The sequence below is a fragment of the Bombina bombina genome, chromosome 6, assembly GCF_027579735.1.
Source record: "Bombina bombina isolate aBomBom1 chromosome 6, aBomBom1.pri, whole genome shotgun sequence".
NCBI classification, from domain to species: Eukaryota; Metazoa; Chordata; class Amphibia; order Anura; family Bombinatoridae; genus Bombina; species Bombina bombina.
Genome location: NC_069504.1, coordinates 906926059 through 906941846, shown reverse-complemented (window position 1 = coordinate 906941846; position 15788 = coordinate 906926059).

Sequence of the window (15788 nt, the reverse complement as noted above, 5' to 3'; positions counted from 1 at the left end):
TTTTTACTTTCTTTTTTATGTATTTTAAATTGATTTTCCATGTTTTAAAAAATAAAACATTTTAACATGTTTAATGGCTTCTCTATAATATGCATATTTTTTCGGATAATTGAATATGATCCAGCTCTTAATTGCTACTTAAAATGAATTCTATAAACTTACAACAGGGATTTTACTTAAAGGGACACTGTAGTCAAAAATAGAATTGTGATATTTCAATAGTATACCTGTAAATCAAGCGTTTTTCAATGTTAATCATTGTAAATATTTAACATTTATTATATATTACTATTTAAAATATTACATTTTTCCAAACCCACTGAGTTGTTCGCCGTTACTGATTTCCAATCCGGGGTGACATCTCCAGTTGGAAGATGGCGACTCCTCAACGCAATGCCCTTAGCGCGAGTTAGCGCAACGTCATCGGATACGTCACCGTCTTATGAAGAAGACACGCTCTATCGATACTTCATCAGAAGACTTTGCTGCGCAGTAAACGTAAGTAGCTAGCGTGTGAGCGCTTCGAGAATCTCCCTAGAATTAACGAGCAACAATATATACTTTGTAATACACAATGCAATTTAAATTACTACTGTTTGTACCTTATAATTATTTTCTCTGGAATTATATAATCGAAAATAGAATCTCCCTTTAATGGACGAGCAAACTATATGATTATTACAAATCATATATTTATTTCAATCCTTAACCCTAATATCTTTTCATATGGATGGGTAAAATATTTTTAATATTAATCACATTCACAATATATTAATAGAATTTAATTTTAATGCTATTATAAATACAATATATTGAATATACAGGGAGTGCAGAATTATTAGGCAAGTTGTATTTTTGAGGATTAATTTTATTATTGAACAACAACCATGTTCTCAATGAACCCAAAAAAAACTCATTAATATCAAAGCTGAATATTTTTGGAAGTAGTTTTTAGTTTGTTTTTAGTTATAGCTATTTTAGGGGGATATCTGAGTGTGCAGGTGACTATTACTGTGCATAATTATTAGGCAACTTAACAAAAAACAAATATATACCCATTTCAATTATTTATTTTTACCAGTGAAACCAATATAACATCTCAACATTCACAAATATACATTTCTGACATTCAAAAACAAAACAAAAACAAATCAGTGACCAATATAGCCACCTTTCTTTGCAAAGACACTCAAAAGCCTGCCATCCATGGATTCTGTCAGTGTTTTGATCTGTTCACCATCAACATTGCGTGCAGCAGCAACCACAGCCTCCCAGACACTGTTCAGAGAGGTGTACTGTTTTACCTCCTTGTAAATCTCACATTTGATGATGGACCACAGGTTCTCAATGGGGTTCAGATCAGGTGAACAAGGAGGCCATGTCATTAGATTTTCTTCTTTTATACCCTTTCTTGCCAGCCACGCTGTGGAGTACTTGGATGCGTGTGATGGAGCATTGTCCTGCATGAAAATCATGTTTTTCTTGAAGGATGCAGACTTCTTCCTGTACCACTGCTTGAAGAAGGTGTCTTCCAGAAACTGGCAGTAGGACTGGGAGTTGAGCTTGACTCCATTCTCAACCCGAAAAGGCCCCACAAGCTCATCTTTGATGATACCAGCCCAAACCAGTACTCCACCTCCACCTTGCTGGCGTCTGAGTCGGACTGGAGCTCTCTGCCCTTTACCAATCCAGCCACGGGCCCATCCATCTGGCCCATCAAGACTCACTCTCATTTCATCAGTCCATAAAACCTTAGAAAAATCAGTCTTGAGATATTTCTTGGCCCAGTCTTGACCTTTCAGCTTGTGTGTCTTGTTCAGTGGTGGTCGTCTTTCAGCCTTTCTTACCTTGGCCATGTCTCTGAGTATTGCACACCTTGTGCTTTTGGGCACTTCAGTGATGTTGCAGCTCTGAAATATGGCCAAACTGGTGGCAAGTGGCATCCTGGCAGCTGCACGCTTGACTTTTCTCAGTTCATGGGCAGTTATTTTGCGCCTTGGTTTTTCCACACGCTTCTTGCGACCCTATTGACTATTTTGAATGAAACGCTTGATTGTTCGATGATCACGCTTCAGAAGCTTTGCAATTTTAAGAGTGCTGCATCCCTCTGCAAGATATCTCACTATTTTTGACTTTTCTGAGCCTGTCAAGTCCTTCTTTTGACCCATTTTGCCAAAGGAAAGGAAGTTGCCTAATAATTATGCACACCTGATATAGGGTGTTGATGTCATTAGACCACACCCCTTCTCATTACAGAGATGCACATCCCCTAATATGCTTAATTGGTAGTAGGCTTTCGAGCCTATACAGCTTGGAGTAAGACAACATGCATAAAGAGGATGATGTGGTCAAAATACTCATTTGCCTAATAATTCTGCACTCCCTGTATATATATATATATATATATATATATATATTTATTAAAATTATTATACAGATGTTAATATGCGCTCATAACTCAATAGGATGTAAATATAAAACATTTAAAAAAAAGAAACATTAATTACTATCAAACTTTAAAAAAATCGCCGCCACCTACGGTATACTTATGAACCCCTAATCTGCTGCCCCTAACATCGCCGACCCCTATATTATATTTATTAACCCCTAATCTGCCCCCCCCCCAACATCGCCGCTACCTTACCTACACTTATTAACCCCTAATCTGCCGACCGGACCTCGCCGCCACTATAATAAATGTATTAACCCCTAAACCGCCGCACTCCGCCTCGCAAACACTATAATAAATTTTATTAACCCCTAATCTGCCCTCTCTAACATCGCCGCCACCTACCTACAATTATTAACCCTTAATCTCCCCGCCGCACCGTTGCCGCTACTATAATAAAGTTATTAACCCCTAAACCTAACTCTAACCCTAACCTTAACACCCCCATAACATAAATATAATTTAAATTAAACGAAATAATATTCCTAAAATTAACTAAATTAATCCTATTTAAAACTAAATACTTACCTATAAAATAAACCCTAATATAGCTACAATATAAGTAATAGTTACATTGTAGCTATTTTGGGATTTATATTTATTTTACAGGCAACTTTGTATTTATTTTAACTAGGTACAATAGCTATTAAATAGTTAATAACTATTTAATAGCTACCTAGTTAAAATAAATACAAAATTACATGTAAAATAAATCCTAACCTAAGTTACAATTAAACCTAACACTACACTATCATTAAATTAATTAAATAAATTAACTACAATTACCTAAAATAAAATACATTAAAATAAACTATTCTATAATACAAAAATAAACAAACACTAAATTACAAAAAATAAAAAAGAATTACAAGCAGTTTAAACTAATTACACCTAATCTAAGCCCCCTAATAAAATAAAAAAGTCTCCCAAAATAAAAAATTCCCTACCCTATTCTAAAATACAAAAGTAATCAGCTCTTTTAACAGCCCTTAAAAGAGCTTTTTGCGGGGCCTTGCCCCAAAGTAATCAGCTCTTTTGCCTGAAAATAAAAATACAACCCCCCCAACATTACAACCCACCACCCACATACCCCTACTCTAACCCACCCAAACCCCCCTTACAAAAAACTATCACTAACCCCCTGAAGATCTCCCTACCTTGAGTCGTCTTCACCCAGCCGAGCCGAATTCTTCAGCCAAGCGGAGAAAGAAGATGTCCTCCATCCGGTAGAAGTCTTGATCCAAGCGGCAAAGAAGAGGTCCTCCATCCGGGCGAAGTCTAGATCCAAGCGGCAAAGAAGAGGTCTTCCATCCGGGCGATGTCTTCTTCCAAGCGGCATCTTCTATCTTCTTTCTTCCGGATCCATCTTCATCCCGCCGACGCGGAACATCCTCCTTCCCCGACGGACTAACAACGAATGAAGGTTCCTTTAAGGGACATCATCCAAGATGGGGTCCCTTCAATTCCGATTGGCTGATAGAATTCTATCAGCCAATCGGAATTAAGGTAGAAAAAATCAGATTGGCTGATGCACTAGTTTGTATTATGGCAGTACTCCAATATCAAATATTTTTCTGTACCTTAAATTATCAAAAATAGATAACTTGCCTATATCAACAAAAAGCTTCGCTTTACATAGTGAGGGATGTATGTAGTCTGCATAGATTTTTTTTTCTTTGGGAATACCAGTGACCTATACCAGTTAGTTACCGTGATATATATAGGTGTCTGTTAGTCAGCACAGATTTGCCTCTCTGGTGGTACCAGAGACTGATACCAGTTAATTACCACGATATATAACTTGGATATAAAGGCATGTTTGAGAGAGCCAGATAACTTAGGTGTAAGGGCTCGTTTGAGAGAGACAGATATTTGTATAGAGAATAGATATGGAGAATAAATAATTAGTATATATCACATAAATCTCCAAATACTAATGAAAAATACAAAGATAACGTTTTCTATACCTTTTAGTTACCGGTGTTGGTAAAAAAAAGATTGAATAACTAACATACATCATAAATTAGTTCTCCTATATGTAATATAGGTGATGTTTATCTCTACAGATTTCTTCTCTGGGAATACCAGAGGCCTATACCAGTTAGTTACCACTGTAGATAACATGAATGTAAGAGCTTATATGAGGGAGCTAGGTCATAGACCAGAGACCTATACCAGTCAGTTACCGCTATGGATAGCATGAATATAAGGGCTCATATTAGGGAGCCAGGAGAGTTAACCATCAAGTGGAAATGTAAAAATCCTCAGAAAAAATATCAAATACCTTGTAATACCATATGTATAAAGTATATAAAGATAGGCATAGCTTTTAAAAAGGGGGGAGAGGGGGAGCAGGGATGCCACTGACATGTTTCGCCATGGTAGCTGTATCAAAGGCCAACAAACGCTATGATTTACCATTACTTTAAGGTCCATCCGGTGACATAATTAGTATGCAAGTAATAAGTAGAAATGTGCGATTCATTTCGGATCGATTCGGAAATTCGGCCGAATTCGGTAAATTCGGGATTCGGATCGATTCGAATTTGCGAATTAAAATAGTGCCGAATCTACCGAATAAATCCGAATTAGTTCGGATTTATTCGGTAGATTCGGATGGCCATGGATTACACTAGTATTGTACAGTATATTAGGTTATATAACTCTGCTATGGGTTAAACCTAATATACAGTACATAATACTAGTCTAATACACAGCACATCCCACCTAACACTTACCGAAATTCCGAATTTCCAAACCGAACTGAATCGAACCGAATCCAGACGAATTTATTCAAATCCGAAACGAATCCAAAACGAATTGATTCAAATTTTTCCGAATTCAAATCGATCCGAACCGAATTTTTTCGCCCTGCACATGTCTAGTAATAAGACTTTGTAATCTTTTACTGTTTACCATAAATGTCCACATTTAGGAAGGGAAAATTCAAATAGGAACTTATAGCGCTATTAGTTGATCCATCCGGTCACTGGGTGTTTTTGCTGCATCACATCACTGCCTTACAGAATATTAGGGCAACAAGCTGCCTCTGCAGCATTTGTAGATACTGTTGATCTGGGCTCCAGAATAGCCGATTTTGTTCTGTCAAAACACCCTATTTCTGACATCATCAAAAGAAATGCCCTTAATTTGTAGATTTGCACTGTCAATCAAGGATGGAAGCAAATCACAGGAGCTGGTGTGTGAACGGCATCTTAGCCAAAGCCGTGCTGCACTCGATGAGGGTCAGAGAGATCCAAAAGTTAAATGCAGAATGAGGAGCACCAGCTGCAGTTAAAAAAATCCTTTATTAATCCATAATTAAAAGTCATCATAGCAGGACATGACAAGGAAGAGACAATAGAAAGACAGTAACCATCTGACACGTTTTCAGCTCCTGGCCATAATCAAAGCTGCTGTCCTCATGTTAAAACACCTCTCTTATAAAGGTTAAAATTACTTCCTATTGGTCTGGCTCATTACACACACATCCCCAGAACTAATTACATCATGTCACGTTATATTTTATGTTATTTTAAGGTACATTAATAATCATGCCATTTGTTTCTCTCACGCTACTTATTCTTCAAAAGAAGAACCCTGTATAAATGTTAAACAATATATACATAGATATTAACTACTTAGTGTGTAGTATTATCCCACAGACCTTTAATGATCATATTGTATTTTTTCTATCATCTCTCAGCTTAAAGAAATTGAATTTATGTATTGATATTCGGTAATATATCCTATCCAAGCACTTCACAGGTGAACAATTACCAAAAATGAATTAAATCATAAGCTGAATTTGGCTCACTTGGTAGTCTTGTTTTTAGTTTAGTGTGTAATATTATCCCAAGGACCTTTAATGATCAAATTAGAGGGGGTGATAGAGATAGGCTTTTGACAAAACTTGAAGTTTTTTGGATATTTAAACTAAAAACAAGATTACTGAGTGGGCTAAATTCAACTTATGATTTAATTAATTTTTTGTAACTGTCCGTCTGTGAAGTGCTTTGATAGGATATATTACTGAGTATCAATACATAAATCCTATTTATTTAAGCTGATAGCTGATAGAAACAACTACAATATGATCAATAAAGGTCCTTGTAATAATATTACACACAAAGTAGTTTATATCTATACATATATTGTTTAATATTTATATGTGTTTCTTCTTTTGAAGTATAAGTAGTGTGAGAGAAACAAATGACATGATTATTAATGTACCTTAAGATAATAAAAAAATATAAGGTAACAACATGATAGTAATCAGATCTTGGAGAATGTGTGTATATTTTGTCTCATTTTCATACATTCTTCTTTTATAATAATCTATATATATTTTTGTTTCATTACTGTTAAAATATTTCATTTTCCCACACTGGTTATTTACAGTGAATTGGAAAATTAAGTATATATTAAGATGAGTTACTAGTGCTGTGCTTAGTAAATTTAGAGTTAACTATATGTAATACAAATGTACAAAAAATAGAGAGATAGATACGTGAGTAAGCGTATCTCAACAAGACAGGGATTACACCACTCTTTTAAATAATTTAATAATTATTAAACATAAGGATCAAATAGAGTAAATTGTACACATCATGTGTAATTTGAACACTGTAGCATCTCCAAAATGTGTATATAATGCATAAGTTACAATATACATCAAGCTTACTAAACATGTAAGCTAATCAAGTGACCAGTCACTGACAATCATCGCATCAGAGTAAGAAAAAATGAATACAGCTGAAATAACAGCTAAATCAGAACCCTGAACCCCCCAGAAAATCAAAGGAGGTATAACCAGGACAGAACTAAATGGGGATCTAAGCTCAGATCGCGCATCCACTAAGCCGGAATAGTGCAGTATGTTACAAAATAACAGCAAGGAAATAATGAGAGACTGAGCCGTATGCGCTTACACCCCTACTAGCCCGAGGACCCTTAGGAGGAACCCATAGTAGCTATACCTGGGTAGTGTATATACCGGGGATCTAAGAGCTACGGTAATTTTTCTCTTAACAAGTAAATATATACAAGTTATGTAAGATCATGAGCAACAACGTACATGTGCACAACATAACAATACAACAGCAATGTATAGTATAACATGTAGAGTGGATAGAGTTCCTGTATAGTAGCTGGGGCCAGAGTAAAGCCTTCTAATATAATGTTCTACAGGAGCTAGGTGTAACAACTCTGATATTTATTCTCAGGTAAGTGTTGTGTTCCCAATGCTCAGTACTATACCATATTCGCCATGTTTTCTGCATCCACAAAAAGCTCAATAGCTTGCTTTCATAGAGCCAAAAACCTCATCCGGTGTCCTGCTCATCAATCCATCAGCTGTTAGGTAAGCAAAGTCAGATGTAATCCTGCAGTTTCAAGGCTGGTACCATAGCACGCCAAACTCTCTCACTTGATGCAATGAGAGTCATGTGGCGAAGTCGACCAATGCCAACGTACGTTTCACCCCTCGTCATAAAGTGGGACGGGGCTTCCTCAGGGCTGTCTTAGAATCAGCACCTACACAATTTAAATGCTCTCTGTTTACTCCGCCCATCTGAGAGTGAAGATTTGCATAGAAGATTGTTTATGCGATTTTAGCCAATTATCAACTCAAGTTTGTGCAAGATGTATTATTAGAAATGAAGCAAACATTCATATTGCTATTATGTTAATAGATATTTATATATAGGATTTTTGCCATATTATGTCTACTGTGCACAAATATATTTTAACAGGCTTGATATATTCAATGTCAGATTAAATAAATTTCTCTTACAATCTTTTTAAATACATTCTATAGGTTATTTTATGTAAACTTTTAACAACAGTTGAACAAGATATAAATAACAACACTACCCAGGTATAGCTCCAATGGTTCCTCCTAAGGGAACTTACCTGATAAATTCATTTCTTTCATATTGGCAAGAGTCCATGAGCTAGTGGCGTATGGGATATACATTCCTACCAGGAGAGGCAAAGTTTCCAAAACCTCAAAATGCCTATAAATACACCCCCCACCACACCCACAATTCAGTTTAACGAATAGCCAAGAAGTGGGGTGATAAGAAAGGAGCGAAAGCATCAACAAGGAATTGGAATAATTGTGCTTTATACAAAAAAAATCATAACCACCACAAAAAGGGTGGGCCTCATGGACTCTTGCCAATATGAAAGAAATGAATTTATCAGGTAAGTTCTTACATAAATTATGTTTTCTTTCATGTAATTGGCAAGAGTACATGAACTAGTGACGTATGGGATAGCAAATACCCAAGATGTGGCACTCCACGTAAGAGCTGAAACAGCTGCCTGAAGAACTTTTCTACCAAAAACTTCTTCTGAAGAAGAGAAAACATCAAAATGGTAGAATTTAGTAAAAGTATGCAAAGAAGACCAAGTTGCTGCTTTGCAAATCTGATCAACAGAAGCTTCATTCTTAAAAGCCCAGGAAGTAGAAACTGACCTAGTAGAATGAGCCGTAATCCTCTGAGGCGGGGATTTACCCGACTCCAAATAAGCATGATGAATCAAAAGCTTTAACCAAGACACCAAAGAAGTGGCAGAAGCCTTCTGACCTTTCCTAGAACCAGAAAAGATAACAAATAGACTAGAAGTCTTTCTGAAATCTTTAGTAGCTTCAACATAATATTTCAAAGCTCTAACCACGTCCAAAGAATGTAAAGATCTTTCCAAAGAATTCTTAGGATTAGGACACAACGAAGGGACAACAATTTCTCTACTAATGTTGTTGGAATTCACAACTTTAGGTAAAAATTTAAATGAAGTCCGCAAAACTGCCTTATCCTGATGAAAAATCAGAAAAGGAGACTCACAAGAAAGAGCAGATAATTCAGAAACTCTTCTAGCAGAAGAGATGGACAAAAGAAACAATACTTTCCAAAAAAGTAATTTAATGTCCAGAGAATGCATAGGCTCAAACGGAGGAGCCTGTAAAGCCCTCAAAACCAAATTAAGACTCCAAGGAGGAGAAATTGGCTTAATGACAGGCTTGATACAAACCAAAGCCTGTACAAAACAATGAATGTCAGGAAGATTAGCAATTTTTCTGTGAAACAGAACAGAAAGAGCAGAGATTTGTCCTTTCAAGGAATTTGCAGACAAACCCTTATCCAAACCATCCTGAAGAAACTGTAAAATTCTAGGAATTCTAAAAGAATGCCAAGAGAATTTATGAGAAGAACACCATGAAATGTAAGTCTTCCAAACTCTGTAATAAATCTTTCTAGACACAGATTTGCAAGCCTGCAACATAGTATTAATCACTGAGTCAGAGAAACCTCTATGACTAAGCACTAAACGTTCAATCTCCATACCTTCAAATTTAATGATTTGAGATCCTGATGGAAAAATGGACCTTGAGATAGAAGGTCTGGCCTTAACAGAAGTGGCCAAGGTTGGCTACTGGACATCCGAACAAGATCCGCATACCAAAACCTGTGTGGCCATGCTGGAGCCACCAGCAGTACAAATGAACGCTCCATTATGATTTTGGAAATCACTCTTGGAAGAAGAACTAGAGGCGGAAAGATATAAGTAGGTTGATAATTCCAAGGAAGTGACAACGCATCAACTGCTTCCGCCTGAGGATCCCTGGACCTGGACAGATACCTGGGAAGTTTCCTGTTTAGATGAGAAGCCATCAGATCTATTTCTGGAAGCCCCCACATATGAACAATCTGAAGAAACACATCTGGGTGAAGAGACCATTCTCCCGGATGTAAAGTCTGGCGACTGAGATAATCCGCTTCCCAATTGTCTATACCTGGGATATGGACCACAGAGATTAGACAGGAGCTGGATTCCGCCCATGCAAGTATCCAAGATACCTCTTTCATAGCTTGAGGACTGTGAGTCCCACCTTGTTGATTGACATACGCCACGGTTTTGACATTGTCTGTCTGAAAACAAATAAACGGTTCTCTCTTCAGAAGAGGCCAAAACTGAAGAGCTCTGAGAATCCAAAATATTGATTGGTAATCTCGCCTCTTGAGATTTCCAAACCCCCTGCACTGTCAGAGCTCCCCAACCTGAAAGACTTGCATCTGTTGAAATCACAGTCCAGGTTGGACGAACAAAAGAGGCCCCCTGAACCAAACGGTGGTGATCTAACCACCAAGTCAGATATAGTCGAATATTGGGATTTAAGGATATTAATTGTGATACCTTTGTATAATCCCTGCACCATTGGTTCAGCATACAAAGCTGAAGAGGTCTCATGTGAAAACGAGCAAAGGGGATCGCGTCCGATGCTGCAGTCATGAGACCTAAAACCTCCATGCACATAGCTACTGAAGGGAATGACTGAGACTGAAGGTTCCGACAAGCTGAAACCAATTTCAGACGTCTTTTGTCTGTTAGAGACAAAGTCATGGATACTGAATCTATTTGGAATCCTAAAAAGGTTACCCTTGTTTGAGGAATCAAGGAACTTTTGGTAAATTGATCCTCCAACCATGTCTTTGAAGAAACAACACTAGATTCTGCAGAATGTAAAGACTGAGCAAGTACCAAGATATCGTCCAAATAAGGAAACACCGCAATACCCCGCTCTCTGATTACAGAGAGTAGGGCACCGAGAACCTTTGAAAAGATCCTTGGAGCTGTTGCAAGGCCAAAAGGAAGAGCAACAAATTGGTAATGCTTGTCTAGAAAAGAGATTCTCAGGAACTGATAATGATCTGGATGAATCAGAATATGAAGATAAGCATCCTGTAAGTCTATTGTGGACATATAATGCCCTTGCTGAACAAAAGGCAGAATAGTCCTTATAGTCACCATTTTGAATGTTGGTATTCTTACATAATGATTCAAAATTTTTAGATCCAGAACTGGTCTGAAAGAATTCTCTTTCTTTGGAACAATGAACAGATTTGAATTAAACCCCAGACCCCGTTCCAGATATGGAACTGGCACAATTACCCCGGATAACTCCAGGTCTGAAACACACTTCAGGAAAGCCTGAGCCTTTACTGGGTTCACTGGAATGCGTGAGAGAAAGAAAATTCTCACAGGCGGTCTTACCTTGAAACCTATTCTGTACCCTTGAGAAACAATGTTCTGAATCCAATGATTTTGGATTGAATTGATCCAAACATCTTTGAAAAATCGAAGTCTGCCCCTACCAGCTGCGCTGGAATGAGGGCCGCACCTTCATGCGGACTTGGGGCCTAGTTTTGATTTTCTAAAAGGCTTGGATTTATTCCAGACTGGAGAACGCTTCCAATTGGAAACCGTTCCTTTAGGGGAAGGGTCAGGTTTCTGTTCCTTATTCTGACGAAACGAACGAAAACGGTTAGCAGCCCTAAATTTACCCTTAGATTTTTTTATCCTGAGGCAAAAAGGCTTCCTTCCCCCCAGTGACAGTTGAAATTATAGAATCCAACTGAGAACCAAATAATTTATTACCTTGGAAAGATAGAGATAGCAATGTTGACTTAGAAGTCATATCCGCATTCCAAGATTTAAGCCATAAAGCTCTTCTAGCTAAAGACATATACCTGACATCAATTCTAATGATATAAAAAATGGCATCACAAATGAAATTATTAGCATGTTGAATTAGCTTAACAATGCTATATACATTAGGATCTGGTACTTGTTGCGCTAAAGTTTCCAACCAAAAAGTTGAAGCCGCAGCAACATCAGCCAAAGAAATAGCAGGCCTAAGAAGATGACCTGAACATAAATAAGCCTTCCTTAGATAAGATTCAAGCTTCCTATCTAAAGGATCTTTAAAAGAAGTACTATCTACCGTAGGAATAGTAGTACGCTTAGCAAGAGTAGAGATAGCCCCATCAACTGGGGATCTTTTCCCAAAACTCCAATCTATCAGTCAGCAAAGGGTACAGTCTCTTAAACCTTGAAGAAGGAGTAAATGAAGTACCCAGACTATTCCATTCCCTAGAAATTACATCTGAATTAGCATCAGGAACTGGAAAAACCTCTGGAATAACTACATGAGGTTTAAAAACCGAATTTAAACGTTTACTGGTATTAATATCAAGAGGACTAGTCTCCTCCATATCTAATGCAATCAACACCTCTTTTAATAAAGAACGAATATACTCCATTTTAAATAAATATGAAGTTTTGTCAGTGTCAATATCTGAGGCAGAATCTTCTGAACCAGATAGATCCTCATTAGAGATAGATAAATCAGAATGCTGTCGGTCATTTAAAAATTCATCGAATTTATGAGACGTTTTAAAAGACCTTTTACGTTTATTAGAAGGTGGTATAAGAGACATGGCCTTCTGAATAGAATTAGAAACAAATTCTCTCACATTAACAGGAATATCCTGAACATTAGATGTTGAAGGAACAACAACAGGTAATGGACTACTACTAATGGAAATATTGTCTGCTTTAGAAAGTTTATCATGACAACTAACACAAACTACAGCCGGAGGAACAGTTACCACAAGTTTACAACAAATGCACTTAGCTTTGGTAGAACCGACATCAGGCAGCATCATTCCAGAAGTAGATTCTGAGACAGGGTCAGATTGAGACATCTTTGCAATATGTAATAGAAAAAACAACATATAAAGCAAAATTATCAATTTCCTTATATGACAGTTTCAGGAATGGGAAAACATGCAAACAGAATAAGCCTCTGGAAACCAGAAGCAAAAATACATTAAGACTTAAATAATGTCAAAAAGTCTGGCGCAAGTATGACGCCCACAACTGACAAAATATTTTTTGGCGCCAAAAACGTCTGCAACAAACACGAGCGTCATAGATTACGCAACTACGTGAAAATTCTCGGCGCCAACTAAGACACCGGAAATGACATAAATACGTCAACAAACGTAATTCTCGCGGCAAAAAAGTCTTGCGCCAAGAATGACGCAATAAATTATAGCATTTTGCGCACCCGCGAGCCTAACAGCCCGCAATTTAGAAAAAAATCAATTTGAAAAATTTCAGGTAAGAATTTTTTTTTTTTTTTTTTTTAATATGTTTATTTCCCAAACTGAAACTGACAGTCTGCAATAAGGAAATATACTGATAAACCTGAATCGTGGCAAATATAAGTACAAACATTATATTTAGAACTTTACATTTAAAGTGCCAAACCATAGCTAAGAGTGTCTTAATAAAGGAATACATACTTACCAAAAGACACTCATCTACATAAAGTAGATAGCCAAACCAGTACTGAAACGAGAATCAGCAGAGGTAATGGTATATAAGAGTATATCGTCGATCTGAAAAGGGAGGTAGGAGATGAATCTCTACGACCGATAACAGAGAACCTATGAAATAGATCCCCGTTAGGATGACCATTGCATTCAATAGGTAATACTCCCTTCACATCCCTCTGTCATTCACTGCACTCTGAGAGGAACCGGGCTTCAGCATGCTGAGAAGCGCATATCAACGTAGATATCTAGCACAAACTTACTTCACCACCTCCATAGGAGGCAAAGTTTGTAAAACTGAATTGTGGGTGTGATGGGGGTGTATTTATAGGCATTTTGAGGTTTGGGAAACTTTGCCCCTCCTGGTAGGAATGTATATCCCATACGTCACTAGCTCATGGACTCTTGCCAATTACATGAAAGAAAAAGTTTTCCAGACCTTATGATAAATAGATAAATATGCCTGTTAGCAGGTTACCTAACCTGAATCAAGGCATCAGAAAAACCTCTTGCTAAAAGAAAGGACCCTCAGAAAAAAAAAGATCCTATCTTAGAGGAAGCCTTAAACAATGGCATGAGGACATTTGCACCAGATCTGCAAACCAAATCGCCAGAGCAATCAGATTTGTTGAGTCTTGTTTCTGCTTGATTCTATCACTCTGGATAGCAACACAAATGGAGAAAAGATTTGTCAGGTTGAACGACCAGAGAACCACTAGAGCATCTATCAGAGTCGCACAAGGGTCCTAAGACCTGGCACAATACTGGGGTAGTTTGTGATTCAAACAAGAGGCAATGGGATCTATCTCTGACAGATCCCAAAGTCTCATAATCCGGTTAAAAAACATAATTTATGTAAGAACTTACCTGATAAATTCATTTCTTTCATATTAGCAAGAGTCCATGAGCTAGTGACGTATGGGATATACATTCCTACCAGGAGGGGCAAAGTTTCCCAAACCTCAAAATGCCTATAAATACACCCCTCACCACACCCACAATTCAGTTTAACGAATAGCCAAGAAGTGGGGTGATAAAAAAGTGCGAAAGCATATAAAATAAGGAATTGGAATAATTGTGCTTTATACAAAATCATAACCACCACAAAAAAAGGGCGGGCCTCATGGACTCTTGCTAATATGAAAGAAATGAATTTATCAGGTAAGTTCTTACATAAATTATGTTTTCTTTCATGTAATTAGCAAGAGTCCATGAGCTAGTGACGTATGGGATAATGACTACCCAAGATGTGGATCTTTCCACACAAGAGTCACTAGAGAGGGAGGGATAAAATAAAGACAGCCAATTCCTGCTGAAAATAATCCACACCCAAAATAAAGTTTAACGAAAAACATAAGCAGAAGATTCAAACTGAAACCGCTGCCTGAAGTACTTTTCTACCAAAAACTGCTTCAGAAGAAGAAAATACATCAAAATGATAGAATTTAGTAAAAGTATGCAAAGAGGACCAAGTTGCTGCTTTGCAGATCTGGTCAACCGAAGCTTCATTCCTAAACGCCCAGGAAGTAGAAACTGACCTAGTAGAATGAGCTGTAATTCTCTGAGGCAGAGTTTTACCCGACTCAACATAGGCAAGATGAATTAAAGATTTCAACCAAGATGCCAAAGAAATGGCAGAAGCTTTCTGGCCTTTTCTAGAACCGGAAAAGATAACAAATAGACTAGAAGTCTTACGAAAAGATTTCGTAGCTTCAACATAATATTTCAAAGCTCTAACAACATCCAAAGAATGCAACGATTTCTCCTTAGAATTCTTAGGATTAGGACATAATGAAGGAACCACAATTTCTCTACTAATGTTGTTGGAATTCACAACTTTAGGTAAAAATTCAAAAGAAGTTCGCAACACCGCCTTATCCTGATGAAAAATCAGAAAAGGAGACTCACAAGAAAGAGCAGATAATTCAGAAACTCTTCTGGCAGAAGAGATGGCCAAAAGGAACAAAACTTTCCAAGAAAGTAATTTAATGTCCAATGAATGCATAGGTTCAAACGGAGGAGCTTGAAGAGCTCCCAGAACCAAATTCAAACTCCAAGGAGGAGAAATTGACTTAATGACAGGTTTTATACGAACCAAAGCTTGTACAAAACAATGAATATCAGGAAGAATAGCAATCTTTCTGTGAAAAAGA